This window comes from Gallus gallus, chromosome 9 (assembly GCF_016699485.2).
Source record: "Gallus gallus isolate bGalGal1 chromosome 9, bGalGal1.mat.broiler.GRCg7b, whole genome shotgun sequence".
Lineage (NCBI taxonomy): Eukaryota > Metazoa > Chordata > Aves > Galliformes > Phasianidae > Gallus > Gallus gallus.
The window spans coordinates 9,366,911-9,386,498 of NC_052540.1; the positions used below are offsets into that span (position 1 = coordinate 9,366,911).

At 37.3% G+C, this 19,588-nt stretch overlaps 1 protein-coding gene across 1 annotated transcript in view; it reads left to right on the top strand.

Annotated features, from left to right (window-relative positions):
• DAW1 (dynein assembly factor with WD repeats 1) overlaps positions 1–19,588 on the top strand; it is a 305,330-nt gene that overhangs the window by 149,456 nt on the left and 136,286 nt on the right. Inside the window, exon 15 of the transcript XR_006930918.1 lies at positions 4,254–4,302. The gene's annotated coding sequence lies outside the window, so the exon portion shown is untranslated. The remainder of the gene's footprint in view (positions 1–4,253; positions 4,303–19,588) is intronic.

Consider the following 19,588-nt stretch of genomic DNA (forward strand, 5'->3'; position numbering starts at 1 on the left):
CACAGAGACCTCTGTGTGGGGCAGGAGGGGCAGCTGAGGCACAGGCGGCACACCACGGCTGTTTTGGTGAATAGCTCTGTTCTTTCTGTTTAAACAACTCTAGAACGCTGTCAGAAATAATTAGTTTTCAAAGGTTAGCAGTGTTTTCCACTCAATGAGTTCTGTAAACATTTCTTAAAGTGACAGGATATTTTCCAAACACAAAGAGGAGGAAGAAAGGGTGTCCCTCATGAGCAGGGCCCTGCTGTAGGCCTAACAGAGTGGCGGGAATCGGGACAGCCTGTGACAGCCCGGGCCCAGGCCTGGACCTCTGTGTGGGGCTGGGGGAGGCACTGGGTGCAGGGAAAAGACCTTACAGAGGTTCCCTTAGCTCCTGGAGTTCTGGTCAGTTAAAACACATCTCTGTGTTCTGGGTAGTGTACCCAAAAATGCAGCTGTGTGTGGCTGAGGCTTAATTGCTGTTGCTGTTTAAACAAGTCAAGCAGCAGTACAATTAGTACACGTTGAAAGAAGGGTGGGAGTTTATTGTCCGCCACACAGCTGACATTCAGTACATCGTTGGGACTAAAAATAGAATCATATCTTCAACAGGATCTATCATATGTGCTTCTTCAAGATATATGTATTTAAAATCGTGGATATTTCACTGTATAATTTCTATACCTGCAACCTTCTTACTGTTTTTGTGGTGTATGTTTGTTTCTAATGATAAGTATCAGTTTAGAAGACAGTTCTACTGTTATTTTGTAACTTTTCTTCTGCCACGTTTTCAGATATTTGTGACCTAACTTGCTACCTGGCAATCCTTAATTTCACTGACACTGCTGGGATGCCGAAACCTTATCAGTCCTTTTCTGATGGGTGTGTGCAAACAGATATTACAATAACCTTTCTATATGTGTAAGTGGTCAATACCCTCGAAATCATAGTTGGCTGATGTGAGGTAGCAAAAGCTCTTGCTTGCATTGTAAATTGCAAAAGGCTTTGTGCTGAATACTTAAACATGATGTTTATCTTCTCAGTTATTTCAAATTGATTTAGATAGGGGGAATTTACTTTGAAAATGAACGAAGGATTTCAGGAACATAATTGTGCAATGTTATTAAGAAAAGAATCATCATTGTGTATGCACAGATAAATGCCTATGCATTTTTTTATATATTTTTTACTATATTTTTTATATATAGTAAAAATGAACTTTTTTAGAAGTGTTTTTGCCTGATGTACCATATTCCTGTTAAATAGGTCTTTTAATTCAATTAATTAAGTTATGCATTGGGATTGTAGTTCAGTTAAGTATTCCTGCAGATCTGAAGTATTTGCATTTATCCTTATTCTCTGTTTGGGTATCACGGACAGTCTCATGAGCATTAGTAAATTAAACTCCATAGTCCTGAAACAGTTAAGAAAGAAATAACACTCCTTTTTAATAACTGTGGTCTGAAATTAGAGCAAGGAGAGATATGCGTGTTGCCATTAATAGTAAAACTTGTGTTTCTGGAAGATATTTGCAGAGTTTGATTATGAGACTGCTGGGCAAATATGTATATGGTACAGTGGTGAAATTTAGTGGCTTATTAATGGCTGAATGTTAAGATGGTGACAGAATCAAGGATAGAATTTAGAAATCCTGACTCAGGTTGTCACTTTAAATACAGTGGAGTTGTCCTTTTTCTTGGTTTGGAGTGTTATTCTGATTGGTAATTCAGGTGTTAATGCCTGGAGGAAGGCTCCTTTGGATTAATATCCATTAAGAAAAAGTGTTGGGAGAAGGTTGTAGAAACGGATCATGTCTGACAGCTTTTTAGTGATGGATTTCAGTACATATAGAACATATAGGGACAAAGGTGGAGATTACAATTTTCCATCAAAATGGTTTGAATCTCTAAATGATATAGATACATTTTACCTTGATTTCTGTAGTAGTATGTGTTTCAATTGTTAAAGCTCCTCCTCTATATACACTGGCATTTTCGTTTATTTTTGATTTAGTACTTTCTGGCATGTAATTTGGATGAGGCAAATTGTAACCAGAACCTGTTGGGTAAATAAAGAAGCTGGCTTTTCTGATAACAAATGCTCACATGTGCCAAGTTATTAGCTCCAGCATGCCTTATACCATGAAAATTCTCAACTCTGTTTGTGCATAGTGAAGTGTAATACCCTTATCTGACTAGAGCAGATTTAGCCAGGAGAATAATAATATGCTTCTGTAAAATAGCCTTTTTCCTTTTTTCCTTTTTCTTTGCTTTTAGAAAGGGCTGGGTTGTTGGTTTTTCTTGTTTGTTTGTTTGTTTGGGGTTTTTTTTGTTTGTTTATTTGTTTAGAAGGTTTATTTTATTAATTTTGATAGATGGAATCCTTTGTGTGCACTATGTGCCATGTAGACATGGAGATGGTCAAGATGGCTGCCCTTTGCTCACAGGATGAATCCACTGGAATTTGTGGAGACCTCATCTACTACAAAACCTGGGGATCTGGGAATCTGATCTAGAAAGATAGTGCTCAGTAGGCAGATAAACCACACAGATTGTAAAATCAATTTTTATTTCCATATCTTTTTTGTTTGCCTAAATAACGTTTTGAGTGACAAATCCCTGTACTGAAAAGTTTGGAGTGGATCTGTCTCTTCTTTTCAATCAGAAACGTTATAAGAGCTGCTGCTTACCCTTACTGCAGCTTTAGATGACACGAGAAGGCCAAGTCATTGCTACACACTCAAGGCAAAAGGCCGGTTCTCATCAGTGCGTATTCTGATACCCTAAATAGAGACATTCTGCTGAATTCCAGTGCTGAATAATGAAGAAATCCTTCCCAAATTTGTGTGCATTTCTGAACCAAGAAATTTCTAGGAAAGGAATTTGCTAGGGAAAAAGAATTGCCCATCCTATTTCTTGCCTCCTCCTTCTCCTGTCTGCTAACTGCAGGTGAAACTATCTCCAAGAGCTCCTGTGTTCTTGAAAAATGTCATTTAGACAGACCCTCTCAATATCCCATCCATTTTAATGGCAGGACCACACTCTGCTGCAGCCTGGCAGACATTAAGAAGGGTTCCGGAATATCACAGAACATCATTTCCTTGATAATAAGGAGCACTGGTTCATCCTGGCAGACAAACCTCAGCACCAGAGGCTTAGAAGTCTTCACTACTTGTGGTATGGGACAAAGAGCTTCTCCCTCCTCTATATGCTATGCAGTTGCCTACGGGTGTTGATGCAGAGGTATCAACATTAAAAAGTTAAAAACCAGAAACAAACAAACAAAAAAAACAGAAAAAGAAAGTACAAGTGAACAAACATAAGAACAACTTTATGTATAAAACTACTAAGGATTGTCCTGCTGTCAATTTCAATGATTGCAAAATACACAAACTGCTTAGACGGTTTAGCAGTCTTTAGACACCTCTACACCTTTGCAAGTTAGGCCTTTGTTCACTTAGTTGGCCATTCTATTTCTAATTGTCTGTCAATAGAAATAATTGGTTTTTTCTACTTCACAGAGTGACTTCAAGGAAAAATAGATCAAAATGTTGTGCTGTGATTCTTCAGTAACTTCACAAGTATTTTGACTGTAGGAGTGTTTCTGAAGCATAACACTTGGAGTGTTATTGTTGGCCTTTTGAGAGGTTTAGGCTTTGTAATAACATGACTTCAGTGGAGGCTGCTGCAGCTTTCTCAACACAGCATGTTGTTCCATGTTGTTGCCTGATCTCTCAGTGTTGTTGTTTGTGTTTATTGAAGAACCAACAAAGAGTGTATTGTACTTTGAGGACATTCTTGTTTTCAGTTTTTCATGGTAGAAATCACATCTATTCTTTTTATAGATTAGAGTGTGTATACTCGTATCTTCCCCTGCTTATGTGTGATGGATAATATTGCACTGGAAAAGCAGTGTTTGTTTGGGTTTTGATTTAAAAATCAAATTTGTGTAAAATAATGACTTCTTTATTTATACTTCTAATTGATGAGAAAACAGAATCCTGCCAACCATCTCTAAACCTGCTTTGTAGAACAAAAACATATAATAAATTGTTATTGTAGTGGAAGAATAAGGATTAAAATACATTTAAAAGGAGATAAATTCTTGAGTCACCTAAGCAGACATCCCTGAGCTTTTGCCATTTAACTTTTTCAGCTACCTAAGTTTACAGTCACTTTTTCAGAATAAATGCTTATCTCCTTGTGTGTTCTAAAAAAGGGAAAAAGTTATAAGTAATAATTATCACTAATTTAATATCACATCATTCCTTCTAGACATGAATCAGAGCGATCAGGAGACCCAACATTTCACTCCAGAAATTCTGTAAGTACGTTCTACACTGGTCACTTGAATATGTTCTGTGAATAGCATTAATAGCTAAGTAGATTAAGATTCATGTGCTTGTCAATTTATGAGGGCGTTATTTTTGCAAAAGAAAAAAAAATCTGAATATGATGAAACTTGAAAAACTGCTTTAAAGAATCAACATTTCTAAACGTGTTTGGTCAATTACTGTTGATACTTTGAATTTCATTGATTGGCACTTCAAAAAAAAAAAATATCAAAAATTAGAAAGCTGACAACAACTACCACTCGTAGCCATAATGGGGAAATATTTTTTATACCCCTGCAACAATCAGCATTTCAGAACACATCATCAATTGAGTTGGAAACAATTAACTACAAAGTTCATAATGTTTTAAATTATACAATCATGCTGCAGGGCAAAGTGACATGAAAATGTCACTAAACAAATGAAATAATTACTCAGGTATGCAAAAGCTTGATTATTTTCAGAAAGAAGGTATCTGAGCTCACCTCAGATGCTAATAATTAGAGTTCTTCATATTAGGTTGCTCTGGAAAGTAGTGTTTGAGACTATAATGATTTACTTCTTAAATAAAATGGAATTAATTATCTGGTCTGTGCATGGCCTTAGATAATTGTAGACCTTTATGGAGCTAGAACAATTTTAAGACAAAAAAAGGTTTTTTGGTGAGGGGGAGGGAAGAAAAAAGCCTACAATGAATCCATGCATTAGACTTTCTAGTTTGGCTCCATTTCTTGGCTTAGAATGAATGTACAAAAAAACTGTTGAAAACTGATTCGAAGATATATGTATACAGGTTTACAGAAACTCTGCATCTGTGTTTGGTTTTTGCTCCTAACAGTATTATGAGTTGCACTCAGATTTCACCATATTCTGCAGAATGTTCTGCTTTGTTTCTGTTGATGGCTGTTCTCTTTTGTAGTCCCAGTCATTATGACATTTCAAAGCTTCTAATGAAACAATTGATATAGTCAGGTGAATAATTCAGAGGAATTTCAGGGGAGTTCAGTGCTGTGAAATGGAATATTCATTTTTCTTGTGTTGTTTTGATTCTTTGTTTGGCTGGGGTGTTTTTTGTTTTGTCTTGTTCTTACTTAGTCTTTGAATGTAGGAATAGCTTTTACCTCCTAGTCTGAGAACAGGGCATATCGTATGAGTTGACTACCAAGAAGCTAGATCCTGTGAGTCTAGACGAGCAATCTCAAGTCATTTTGTAAACTAAGAGATGAGGCAGGGAGGCCTAGCACCTTTATATTTTTATTTATTCTAGCTATTTCTGTGGTGTCTTTAGTAAGTACAGTGAAATTTGGAGTCCTGAAGGCACAAAGTTCAGGTCTACACAGCTCGATAATATGTAATCTGTGTTTAGGTTGGCCAAAGAAATGGATGTTCAGCAGTCCTAGCACTGTAGAGAGCCTTAAGAAAGCATTTCTGAATCGAACAGTGATGAAAATATTCCATTTTAGTTTCCAGTTTTGCAGCCATTGCTAGCTGCTTTTAGTAATAAACGAATGACAAATGTCATTTGCTTCAGTGCAAATATTTGTGTTTTTAATTATAGGCCAGGGTAATGATGAGATCAAGGCTTCATGGAATTGCACTAAAAAAAAAAAAATCTGAGATTTCCGTAGTAGGTTGAACTGTTTCAAATACCCATGGAGCCATCTTGCAAACAGTCAAGGATTCTGTATACACATTATGTATATATAGGGGAAAAAAAATCTATTTAGATTTAATTTTATTGCTAAAATTGTCCTGAGTGAGGTTTGACAAATGAAAGCTGCCATGCAGGGACTGCTTTATAGATGTTATCATTAACCTCTTAATAAAACCCGTAAGCATTTTTCACTCTTACATTCCCATGTGGTTTTGAATAATTCTTAGGACCTCTCTGCACAGCTTTTAAGGTCTGATTTTGGACAAGAGGCAAGTCCTGGATGTTATCCCATATGTTAGCAGTGAAGTAACACATAGCTAGAGCTACTGTACGTGACTCAGGAGTTCTCAGTACCTCAAAGCCTGTGCACTCCTCAGTAAGTAGCCACTGACGTCAAAAAAACCAAACTTCATTTTTCATCAGAAATAGGGTTATTACATAACTAATTTGCCAGCTTCCTCCCACCTGTGCAAAAATAAAGTAAAACAAATGTCCCCTTAATCTGTGCTCCGAAATTCCTAGGGTAGAATACCAGAAACTGCTAAAGACAGTGGGTGTGCATAGAGAAGTGGAGGTTGCACAATAGATAAACTGAGTATATAAAACAAAGGTATAAGCATCTCATGATTACTGATTCAAGCTAATGCAAATGTCATAAAATCCTTATATATATTTTCTCTGCCAGACCCTGATTTGAATTACAGTTCCAGTTGTTTGGGCATAATTTTTCCTGTAGCCACTTGTAGAGGAACTTGATTTTAAATGTACGATGAAGAAATATATGAAATTGAATGCAGAAATTGTGTACTTAGTCTTCAGAATAGTTGCCTTCCAACAAGCAAGGAACTGCATGCTGGTCCTCTTAAGTGCTAAGTGTTATTTTAAAACAGAGTTGCATTAGTGTTTCCCAAATTGATCTTTTTAACTGACGCAAAGAATGTATTACTGGATCCAGCCTCTGAAACAAGGCCAAAGGTTTTTTGAACATGTATTTTGAAACTGGTAGTGTTGTGATTATAATAACCTCAAAATGGGACACGTTGCATTGAGTCTCAGCAAATTCATAGATCTTAAGTATATTAAATTCCATGAAAAAAAGTTAGTGTTTGGTCTCACTTCACAGGAAGAAATGTTTCTGCGGGGGAATATTCCTGTGGCATCTCTGAATCAGTCTGTCTTGTTGACATCCTAGATTACAGTCCATTCACTTATTACATCTCCTACTTAAGAATACATATTGTGGCTCACATCTGTAGATTATTTGTTAGATCTCTTCTTAGATTCCACATAATTACAAAGTCTTTCAGTTTAAGGCTATTTTAAATATTGATTTTTAGAATATCTGTTGGTAAACATTTTAGAATTTCTACAACAAATCCACGTGGTGATGGAGAATAAATCCTTTGATCTTACTAGGAAATTGTGGTTGTACAGTCGCCTCTGTCTTCTATCTATAAAGTGATGTGGAACCAAACTCTGAACACTAGTTTAAAAATATGACTTTGACAGCTGCTTAAAAGTTTTTATTTTTTGCTGAAGAAGATGAATGAGAGTGTGTGATGTCTATTGCCATCAACAGGGTGAAATTAAGACATTTTTTGGTTCCTTGTAGTGTGAGTGTCAGCAGCTTTGCTTGACTTGAGTACATAGCTAATTTGATAGCAGGCAAAGAATTGGCAAGTACGTCTACCCATTAAGTATAATTGTAATGCCAGATTAATCATAGTAGGAAAAACCTACATATGGCTATAAAGCATGCTGCATATTGATGCTACTTAGAGCATTTTCCCTGTGGAAACTAAATGAACACTGCAGCTGCTGTATCATACTGTAAATTAATTTTACTCAAAATTTGTGAAACACTTTCAAATAAATGGTTCTTCTAAATTAGCATGTTTGCAAAGCATTAATTGTATTATTCCTGGGGGAAAGGTATGCAAAAATGCAACATCAGCAATATATCTGAATTCATCTGGAAGGTCTTTGAAATACTTAACAAAACATACTGTATATGTAAAAAATAAAAAAAATACAACTTACATTAAATACCTTAAAATAAGTGAACGTGTGATCTCTTAAGTAACATCATTTTATAATGCTGCCTCATTTGTTGCTGATTCTGCTCTTTTGTCAGGATCAACTTCCTAGTGTAGATGTATGGAGTGAATTTAGGTATTTTATTAATTGGCCAATAGCACCATGTAAGAGGCAGTATTTGATTCGTTAAAAATTCATGTTATTTTCTTGATATTTCTTTTCTTTGTGCTAAATGGAGGATGCGTATTTTTGAGTATGCTTTTTGCTGTCTATTGATGTGTTAATGGTGTGAAGTGCTTGTATGAGACATTTGCAAACAGTCCCCACAAGACATGTTTGATTAAAGCATATTAACTTGACCTTTTGGCACACACTGTGATTCAGATGGCCTACTTAGAACTTGTTTTGAAACTAAACCTAGAAAATATTCCATCTTAACTCATCATAATTTTGTTTAGTAAGGTGATAGATTGTCAAAGAAGACACTTGCTAAAATGAAAGAAGTTTCTCCTTACTGAAACCGTATCAGCTGAAGCAATTATGTTCCTAAACAATATGGGATGGTTACCCTATAGGGAACAGTTTTTTAAACCTTGTTTTGACAATGCTTGTTTTTTTTTCCTGTGCTTTTCAGTCCTACTGGGGAAAACTTTCTGCAACATATAGGAGGAATGCAAGAGTAGATTCATTTGGGCTCTAGCTGAATCCTTCACTGTTTGTACACAGTCTGGGCTGTTTGTTACCACGTCACTTCATTTACAGGCATCCACCTGTGCTTAGAGCCTGAGTGTGTGTATGTAAGTAAAGAAAACATGCATATATCTTTTATGCAGGTCTTTCACCACACTGTTCGGAGGCTTTTTGGTGTTCTTGTCTGGTTTCTGAAAATGCCACTTGACTCTTAGGTCAGACCTCCAGCTAGTATGAAGGGATTTGGATTTGGCTACAGGTCTGGGCTATTCCTTTGTTTTGAATGGCAATATCAATTGATAGAAAAAAGTTCCTGCTTGATGTGGAGACATCATTCAGATATTAGACATCACAGTGTAATTGTGTTGGTGTTTTAAGAACTGATAGAAATTAAATTGTTTGCATGCATTAGCTCTGCCCACTGCATTGCTATTCAGGGTACCTGAACACAGGCTCTGGGCAGCCTGGTCTGGTGTTTGGCAACCCTGCACATAGCAGGGGGGTTGAAACTCGATGATCATTGTGGTCCTTTTCAACCCAGGCTATTCTATGATTCTATGAATCAAATACTGCCATCCTATCCCAGCCTATCACTGACCATGCAGTGGCCACAGTTGAATTCCCCCAGCAGTCTGCACACTTAATGCAGTTAAGCATTTGGAATGCCTTATGTTAGCGTGGGAAAAGATTAACATTTTACTCAGATAAGATGCAAACATTGTTACATCGTGAACTCTTTTGATGACTGAATGCAGCAGACGTGGTAGTTGAGTGGAGGAGGAATGCAAGTTGGCAACAGGACTCAGATGTGCTGTAGTACACCAGCAGAGTGCCTCCAATGTCAGCTTCTATTGTTACTGAGGACACTTTCATTTAAAAACACCAGTGAGCATCTTATATATCTTGTGGTAGGGAAAGTAGGTCTGATGGACAGAAGGAGAAAACATGAGCTGTGGTCAGGTTTATACTCAGCTAAATGAAAATGGATGGCAAACATCTGAAAAAGCCAGAACGAGGTTTTCACTGGGTCAGGCTGATGACCCTCCAGTGAGTTCAGTGAAGCCACATTAATTTGTGTAAACTGAAATTCTTGTTCAGTGGGATTTCATAAATAGAAAACGTAAGTGTTCAGTGGCCATGCAATGTGAAAATAACAAAATTCTGCCTAAGAGTAGCAGAGGAAGCTATTCCTTTGGAAATGGAAAAGAAAATGGAAAAGAAGCAGACCTAACGTAGCTCTGTGGCTGAGATCTGGATTACAGCTGTCCACAGATGCTGGTAATGCAGGAAGTGAAGGTACAGTTTTCTGATCAAGGAATGAGAGTGGTTTTGCAAATGAAAGAGAGGATTTTGAGAGGACCAGAAGCTGTCCTGTGAATGTCTCTGAGGTACAACACTGATTCTTTCATTGATACGTCCTGTGCAAGACATGGCTGCATAAATGATTAGAGGCAAGAACAGACCATCACACAGGGACAACTGACAGAGATTTGTTGACTTTAGTCGTAAGGATTTTGGAACATGTCCTTAGCTTCTACTGAGACAGAAATGCCTGAGGGCCCAAAACTTAAGATGAAGTAAAAGGAAACTGAATTCATCAGGTCCAGAAGTTTTTAACATAGAGCCTGGAAGGAAATAGACTGAAGGAATTAGAGACCAGTTCAAAAAAGACAGAACTCAGAAGTCAGTTCTTGTTTTCAGGGCCAGCTTCCACAGTCTGTATGAAGTAATGTTTTGGGTGAAAACTTTGCTCTTTAGATGGCAGTGGCAATATTTTGGTATATTTCAGCAGAGCTGAGATTTCACCCTATATATTCTGGAAATCTTTCATATAAATTTCACATTGTCGTTGGTGTGTGTTGGGATCTCATTCACTTGACCACACTGAAATAAAGAGAAGATTTATTACATTAAGTGCATTGAGCTGAAGTTTGGCACGTAAGTAAAATGCTGTGCTTTTATAGCAGAATGTCCTTTTTATCAGACTTGTAGTATTGCTGATGGCAGAACTCTCTGTGCATTACTTATTTTAGCATTATATTTTTAGATCCTGTTTGTTTCAAATCTAGGTCAGCTTGCTTGGCAAACTGGTTAGAAGGATATATTGTAAGATTAGAAGGTGTCATTCTTACAGACAATAAAGACATTGCCTTTTCCATTCTGGTGATACCAATTTTATTTCTGGCTTAGAAACTTCTGAAATCTTGTAGAATTGATATGATATTGCAGGAAAGGCAAAAATATGGTGGTTATGTCTCTCCATTGAAAACATTTTATGAGTCATACATATTTCCCTTTTCATTTTTACATAATAAAATATTGAAAATAATGTTACCAGAGGAATTTACTTCTGTGTAACATTTGAGTCAGTGAAAAGGACAATTTGAAAGACCAGACTGCAAAGAATTTATTGATGTTAATGCAAACCTCGTGTGGGAGAGAAAAGACAATGTACTTTGCAGTGTTCAAGAAATCATTATTTCACTTTTTCTTAATCCTAGTGTGTGCAAGCTGCAATGGAACAATGAAAAAAGGAAACTCTTGTTTTGCAAAACACTAGCCAAACTTTAAGACTTGCTGAGTGCTCATAAAGCTTTGCAGATCAGAAAGAACTGTACTGTTTATCAGTCCTCATTTTCTAGACACCTGATTTGAAAAAATCAAAACGATAATATACTCAGCCTTTACTCTTTTATCATTTTGTCTCTTGAGAAAGAACATCCTTATCCTTGAAATTAGGATTTTGTATCATCCAAACAAATATTTTACTTCAGGTAAAGCCATGCCAATGGGCACAGTGCAAATTTGGTTGCAAATACACTCCTTTGTGGGGAGACAGGATTAATTCTAATCCCAACTATCGTTCAGGCCTGCATTTTTTTTTTTTAATTCAGTATAACAATACTGAATATAAGTGAATACTGATACAAGTTCATTTTTGATGCAAGTCCTCAGTTCCCTTTGGGTGCCATTGTTCTCTCATATCTTCTTGTTTGGAAGTCGGTCCGGCTGCTTTTTCCTCATGGAAAGGTTCTTGATTGACTGTGTGGGATTTGTTTATTCTCTGTTTGTTCTCCTTTACTTTTTCCTTTCAGGTTTTTATGGATCAACAGATGTTCACGAAAACAGGATATTTCTTTCTAAGTGTTCTCTCTGCAACTCCTCCACACTCGAGTTCAACATCCTCTCCTTAGCATAACAGTCATTTGCAGAAACCAACTGTGTTGTCAAATGAGGCATAAGCAGGAAGAGCAGATGAGCAGTAAAGAAGCATAGATCACATTTTCATGCAAATATACCACTAATAAGCTAAGAGAACAGCCTTTCTCTTGAGAATAAACATGATAGTTGGTGGAATTAGCATACAAATGAAACCTTTTTCTAACTTTTCTAGGAGGTGCCACTTGCTATAGTTCTTTTAATTCCTGTATGTTCAAGGAACTAGTTATGCTTTTCAGTTTGTGCCTATGACATTTTTGGAAAATGAGTATCCCAAACTCATAAGAATGTGATATAATAATGCTATATTTTGTTTCAGTTTGTTGGTCTGAAACTTTTTCAGCTGTTCCCAGTTGTTAGAAGTGAAGCAAGCAGCTTGAATTTATACTTGGATTTAAAAGAACCTCTGAGGAAATAGCAAGCTAGAAAACCCTACTAGTGCCTTGGGTGTTATATTCCACCTTTGCTAATCAGACATACATGAAAGTCATTTCAAATAGCCTTTGAAGACCGCACTGAAGCAATTGATATATTCACTTTTTCCCCATGAAAATGACCTTTCCCAGGGGCTGAGACATTTCCATTAGTGGATATTTTCCGGTAAGGCATTTCTTATATATTTTTTCTTTTTGAAAGGCTAACATCTCATATGCTTTGAAGTTCAGGTGGAAATGAAAACAAGTTTTCAGTATCTCCATAAGATCATTCAAAATCTTGAAAGTAAAAAGTACTTTCTATAGTTGAAATTCTCCAGGCTATTGTGTAGGATAGTGTATAAGCTATTTTGATATTTCCTCTCAATAAAAAAATCATTACCTTTTTCCTCTCCTCTGGTGAATCCAGAAAGGAGTCTTATTAGAGAAACTCTTATTTGTTCATTATAGTCTGAATAATGATTATGTCATTGCTTTAATTTGAAAGCATTTTGCAGAATGGGCTGGATTAGGAACTGCAGTCACTGACAAACTTTGTATTGGTAACTAACCATTTGCAGTGCAGTACCCAGGAACTGTAGGCTTCTGGCAGAATCACTAAGAAAAGGCATGTTAATTGCAAGTAGGCAACATGGAACTAGTCCTGATGTTATTCTATCCTGAGAGATGATTTGTTCACTTCATATAGTTTAGTTTGATCCAAAATCTTTATGTGACTGTGTATCTCAATTGTGTATGTCAGTAGGTATGTAATTGGGAAATTAGTTGTACAAGGATCTTGAGGTATCCTCAAGGCCAAAGTAGTCTACAGAAATGGTATTCAGAGGAACAAATGTACATGCAGGTAGCAGATTAAAAGTACTCGCCACTTTACTCACTAAAAACAGACATTTATTTTGTGTAACAGAACAAGTGAGAAAGAGAGTATCTTCAAAAGTTGGTGGGAGGATTATTTTTTTTTAATTTGAAAACTATATAGGTATTTTAGAAAAACACTTTGTGATTAACATCAAACAATGTCAATCAAGAACTGGAAGTAAACTGTAGGGTTTTATATATATACCCTATCAGGTGTAAATTCCTGTCATTTCAGACATCAACTGACCAAATATCAAAGAACTTACAGCCCATCAGTTCAGGCATATGAACAAATCCTCTGCTTTAACATTAACATTAGAAAATCAACGTATAGAAATTCTATCCTTTTAGTCTTTTTAAAAAAGTTTTAATATTACTATTCCATGCTCAATGGTTCTCATCAACCATAGGTCATTAATATATTTTCAAAGTTCCAGAACAGCCAGTGATGCTGTGATGTTGAACAATGTGCCCTTGAGACGTGCTGCCAGAAGAATATTGCCTTTCAGGCATTTTTGACTGCTGAGTTCAGAGGGCAAGTTTGATCAATGTAAAGTAAGAAAGATAGTTTGAAATATTAATTTGATTCAGATCTAGAAATGACTGCCTAGAAAATGATGGTTCTTCACACAACTTTCTGAATGTTATTTTGAACCCATAAATGTGTTACTTCTTTTAAGTGATAATGTTCATTTCTCTGTTCAAGAACCAAGACGGTAATTTGCTTAGGAAGTTATATTTGGGTGTTTTGTTTTTGTTATAGAAAGTTAATGGATTTATGCAAAATTTCTTGATTGCTTGAATAAATGTTCTCCTCGGGAAATAAACTTTGTTCTTAATCTTCACATTCAGATTTGCAGTGCCCTTGGCAATATACAACTACATGAATTTCTCGTTCATTGCTTTATAATTGGAAGTTTCACTGAGAATTCTGTGTCTGCAATCCTTTTCTCCATAGGTACACCTTGCAAAGCTTATTTTCTCTATTTCATAATTACTCAAAGTTTAGCAAATCCTACCTGCAGCAAAGCAAAATTGGAATTGTGTGCATATGCTGTATTTTTTTCCCCTGTGAATGAATCAGCTGTAAGAACTACTTATTTTTAGGCTGCTAATTGCATGGCCTTACTGAAACACATCTACTGTGCACCTTGACCACATGTGTGACCTCTTGAACTCCAGCTGTGGCAGAGAAAGCTGAAGGCTGACCATGTGTGAATGTCCTAGACAGTATGATGTAGGGGGGAAAAAATAGTTAAGGAGAAATTACTACTAGTGCTAGAGCAATGTCTCTGCCATTCTTTGCTACTTTTAGAGAAGGTCCTTGAAGAGAGATCTCAGTGGAGCTATTGTAAGGAGCAGTGTATGTTATATTTACACTGGACACTTGTTTCTCTGGTGTACTCCTTAGCCTGAAATTTATTGTCTGTTTTTCCTTGTATTCCCGCAGGACATTCTCCAAAGCTTTTATTAGAACTCCTTATTTTGTAAACAAACTGATTTGCTGGATTTTCTTCTAGAGTTTGTGATGGAAGCCAGTGGTGTGGAGTATGGAGGCTGCAGTTTTTGCAAAAAAAAAAAAGCATGCTCTGTTGTATTGTGAGCTGGTAGGCTGCAAAGCTGGGTGTTTTCTACTCTGAATTTCTTCCATCTTTCAATCATATGGCAGGTAGGCTTTATATGTTCATAGTATCTTTTATTTGCTGTTAGAGCCGTGTACACCAGTCAATATTCAGGATATGCATATGTTCTGTCTAGTCTAACATCTCATCTAACATCACCAGAGTCTGCTTGGTCATTTGTCAGGACAGCGAAGAATCACAATGCTTTCCTGTTCTTCTTAGCCTTGAAACTGGTACAGAAGTCCAAGCAGAAGGGGTTGGGACTCCAGTGAATCACACTGTGGCCTGAGGCACTGTGAGGAGTGTTTGAGGGTGTAAGAATTGCTAGGATAGTGATGGACTGTGTAGGAGCAAATGAAGTTAAATCTGACAGAGCAGTTTAAGCATATTGTTGTCACAGAATTGTCCTTGGAACAAGCTGTCCCCAGATGAACTTCAGCACTGAAAGAAAACCGCTTCATCCAACCCAAAAATAGGGCCCAAGCACAGACTAATATACATAAAATGTGTGTGATCAGAGAAGATCAGAGCACAGAATGAACTGAAGAGAGTAGTCGTGACAAGGTAGATGTACGCTTTATCTTCAAGGATAAGATTGTCTTTATCAAGAGATAAGAGGAATCTTTTTTTCTTCTTTGCCTTTTTTTTTTTTTTTTTTAAATTGTGTCTAATTTATGGTTTGGCTTTGAGTTCCAAACAGTGCTTGTCACTGTGATGAAGTCTGCCAGAATAGAGCCTCCTTTTGTGCCTAATATTCTCTTCCTGAGCAGGCACTCCTCATTGGTGCGGTGACATGATTGCATTTCTTTTTCTGATTAATAATTCTAGGTCACCACTTGCACAATATTTGCTATAATCATCTCTGTGATGATTTGCTCTGTTTGTTTGCTTCTTTTTTGTTTCTTGCCTATTCTGTTAGTGTCCTTCAGAAAAAATGGATTATATACGTTTTTGCAATATCTACCTCAGCAAGATCAGGCTGATTTTATTGTACAGATTTACCAAGGCATTGGAAGCTAATAGAGCTTTAATCTTTCCACTAAACTAGGCAGGTAAGTGGAGGCTGAGTAATGAACAGTGCAGTCTCTCTATATGAACAGTCCACTGTTTGGATTATTTATTATTTTGAAATCCTTAAGGGATAGGGACTGCCTTTGTAGATACGATGTCTCTGGAAAGTCTGAGATGTTCTATTGCAAGGCCCAGACCAAGGAGATTTCCATGCCATCTGGACTTCCTGCCCAGTTTTCCTGCATCCCTCTCCTGAAAAACAGAGCTCGAGTAACGAGAATCATAGAACAGTGTTAGGTCAATGATATGCTCTTTTTTCACAAATGAAAAGTAAGGTGAAATGCCCAGAAAGCTGAAAGTATTCAGTGGGCTAAACATGCAGGGGAGTAATGCAAATGACTAAGTGCAAGAAGGTTAAGCTTTCTAAGCACTCCCGAAGATCAATTTGCCAGACACCTGCTGTGCTTTCTATTTTATGGAAGTAGGTCAGGAAGCAACTAACAATCTCTCATGTGCTTTGTATTTATTATTTTTAGTCATTTTTTGTTCCTTTTATTGATGATTTTTACACACTGATGATGTTGAAAGCTGCCCTGAAGATATTTGCATTTAAATAAGTCGAAGTCTAGCTGTTCAGGAGGAAAGCCAGGTCATATAAAAGTCAAGATGTCCCCACACAATGAGACACTTTGCTCTATGAAATAAGCCAATAAGCCATTCACTTGACAGATTAAAATGACAGATAAGATGCCTGAGGCAGTCTTATTACGTGAGTTCAACAGACCTCAGACATAAATGGCTTTCCTTTATGCCTACATTCCCCCTCAGGTTCTTTGCTTTTCTTGAGCTATGAAAGTTGAAGCAATGGTATTTATGTATCATTAATTCTAAGGTAAAGGTGAGAACTGTGGAAGTATCCACAGTCATGCTGCATTAGAGTGACAACAATACTGCCTAATTAATAAATCTTACAGATTGGTAGAACATGTATGATGCGTGAGCAAACAGAAGTGACTGCGGATCTGTATGGATATAACACTTTAGCTTCCATGCAGAACAAAACAGAATTGACATGAAACAGGAAAATCAGCTATTTATCAAAAGTCACACAAACTCCTGGATCATACCAGAAATCATGTTATAGCAGTCCTCTGCAATAGATACAGGCTAGGAAGGAAGTCTAGGTGGTTGTATGCCAGTGACTGCAGCAAATCTCTCATGTGTTGAGAATTCTTGACTTCCACTCAAAGCATTGGTAAATGCTGGAGGTTTTTTTTTTTAACTTATGTATGTTTCCTTCTGTACTATCTTGTTATTTGAGCTCGATAACAAGGCAGTGTTTTGGCTGTAATGTTGTGTTACTGACCAGATTAAAGATTGTGTGTACTACCCTTGTGCACTGCTCTAATAATAGTACTGCAGTGTAGATTTATAGAGGGCTCTGGAATAAATAAATGAAAACAAGATGCAAGTTGTTTTATGTCTGAACACAAACACATAAACCTTCAGTAAAAATAGGCACCACGTCTCCTTTTCCAGTGTTACAGAAGGGCGAATGATCTGCAGACATAAGTGGAGGAGGCAGGCTGATGTTTATGGTTTCTTGCTACACACTTTAGCAGGTCCAGAGCAGCTCCTGGGAATTATTTCAACAGCTCGAGGCTTTCAGGCTGTTTCTGAACAGAGAGATCTGATGAGCTCCTCAGGGGAAGAATGAGGTGAAAACCATTCTGATCCTTCCATAGGCTGGTCCTATTCATTTCTCGAGATAGCAAGCCTTTTACATAGAATACTAGTGAGTTTTCCGGTGCTTATTCTGATGTTATTCCTACAGACCACAAGTATTTCTAGCCTGGAAGGCTGACTGGGTCACTTGTAGACTCTGCAACTGTAGCCATTGCTTGTCAAAGGTGACTTGAATGTACTTGGAGCGCAGTAGCAACCAACAGCAGCACTTACCGATGTGCTGCCATTCATCACAGGTGCTGCTGTGCTGCTGGTACTGGCTCTTCAGTATATGGCTCCACTCCCAGCATGACTGCCTGTGCATTTTTGGGCACCAAACTCTCAGAATCAGCGAAATGTAGACAGTATTGCAACTTGGCTTGGTGTGGGAAGAGAAGGCAAATCCATAGATTTGTGAACATGTTCTGTTTCTTTGGTTGATGGAGAGGTGTTTGCAGGCAATAAAGTGCCCAGGGAGTTTTGTGAGTATTGTATTCCTGCACTGAAAACAGGGCTCTGTCTTCAAATAAGTAAATAACTGATGGTTTGGTTTGTCACAGAAGTTAGTTAAATGAATACCTCTAGTACATGAAAGGGATAGTAACATGAGGCCTCTTTCTGTAAGCTGTTACATGCCCTTTCTGCTGAGAAAAAAAAAACAAAACAGCAACAGCAGGTCACAGAAAACAGGTCATCTATATGCACATTATGAATCTTGAAGAGATATTTCTGTCAGTGCTCAATAAAATATCTAGACTGTCCCACAGTGCATGTTATCTCCTTTTCTTTCAGAAGAAAGGCTGTTACGGGAATGTCTTCTCAATAATAGTTTTAATAATAGGACAGAAACAGTCACTAGTTTCTTATTCTCATTTTGAAAGTGTGTTTAAATGACTATTTGGAGTTGCTTTTGCTCCTAGCAGGTTGCTTTGCTCTTAGCAGAAAAAAAAAATCTTACCTTTTGAAGACTTTTTTTTGTTTGGCTTCAAGAGAGTTTAGAAAGGCTTTGGCTGACTTTGTGTAAGATCTGGGGTTGAGTGTTTATATGAAATCAGAAGAGAATGAGAAGAGAAATGAAGCCATGGAAATTGTAGTAGTCTTCTCTTAAAAACCAATTATCTTCTGGGAAACAAAAAGGAAGAGGAGAATAATGGAATGGGACAGTACAGAATATCTGTCTTTGTATAGTGCATTGAGCAGGGCATATTTCAGCTGCCTGGCTGTTACACGAGTATCATTATTTATCTGCTGGTAACTTGCTTCTGCCATTATCACTAAATTGGTACCACAGCCTGTTGTCCATCAGTCACATTAATCTGAAGATGCAGCATCTAGAATTGGGCCTCTTTTATTTGGAGAGCACAACAAGCCAAACAACATCAATAATTTGTCTTGTAAAATAATTCAGCTCACAGAAATTAAACATGCATTTTCAAAATCTCTTTAGTCACTTAAGTTTTTATCTTACAACAAAATTCCATTTAAATGGGATTACCTTTAAACATCAATTTCATTTTGGGCAGTAAGGTCCTGGTTGAGATGCAAGGAGAGACAGGTATGCTGGCCTGCTGTTCTGAAGGGTGTTCTGAGGAAGGAGATTTTCAGAAAGGGCTGCCATCGCAAAGCAGCATTAAAACTGTGAAATTGCCTAGTGGGTTAGAAGCATTCCACGCCCAAAGGGTCATGCTACTTCATAGTCAAGCCTTGGTCTTATTACCTCTCCATGAGCTGGAGTGGGATTTGTGCTGAAGCCAGTGTATTATCATTGCTTTGCTGGGTCTCTTCAGGGAGCTTTTGCTGAGAGCCTGGGAGAAAAACAAAGCTTACTATCTTTGGGAGAAGAGTGAGGCACCTTGGGGAGAGTACAAGGATGTTGCTAGGGAATTCAAAGGGAAAATTAGAAAGGCAAGAAGAACTTCACTTGGCTACCACTGTTAAAGATAATAAAAAATGTTTTTTACAAATACATTAACAGCAAGAGGAGGGTCAATGTGAATCTCCCACTTTTATTGGACGCAGCAGGGAA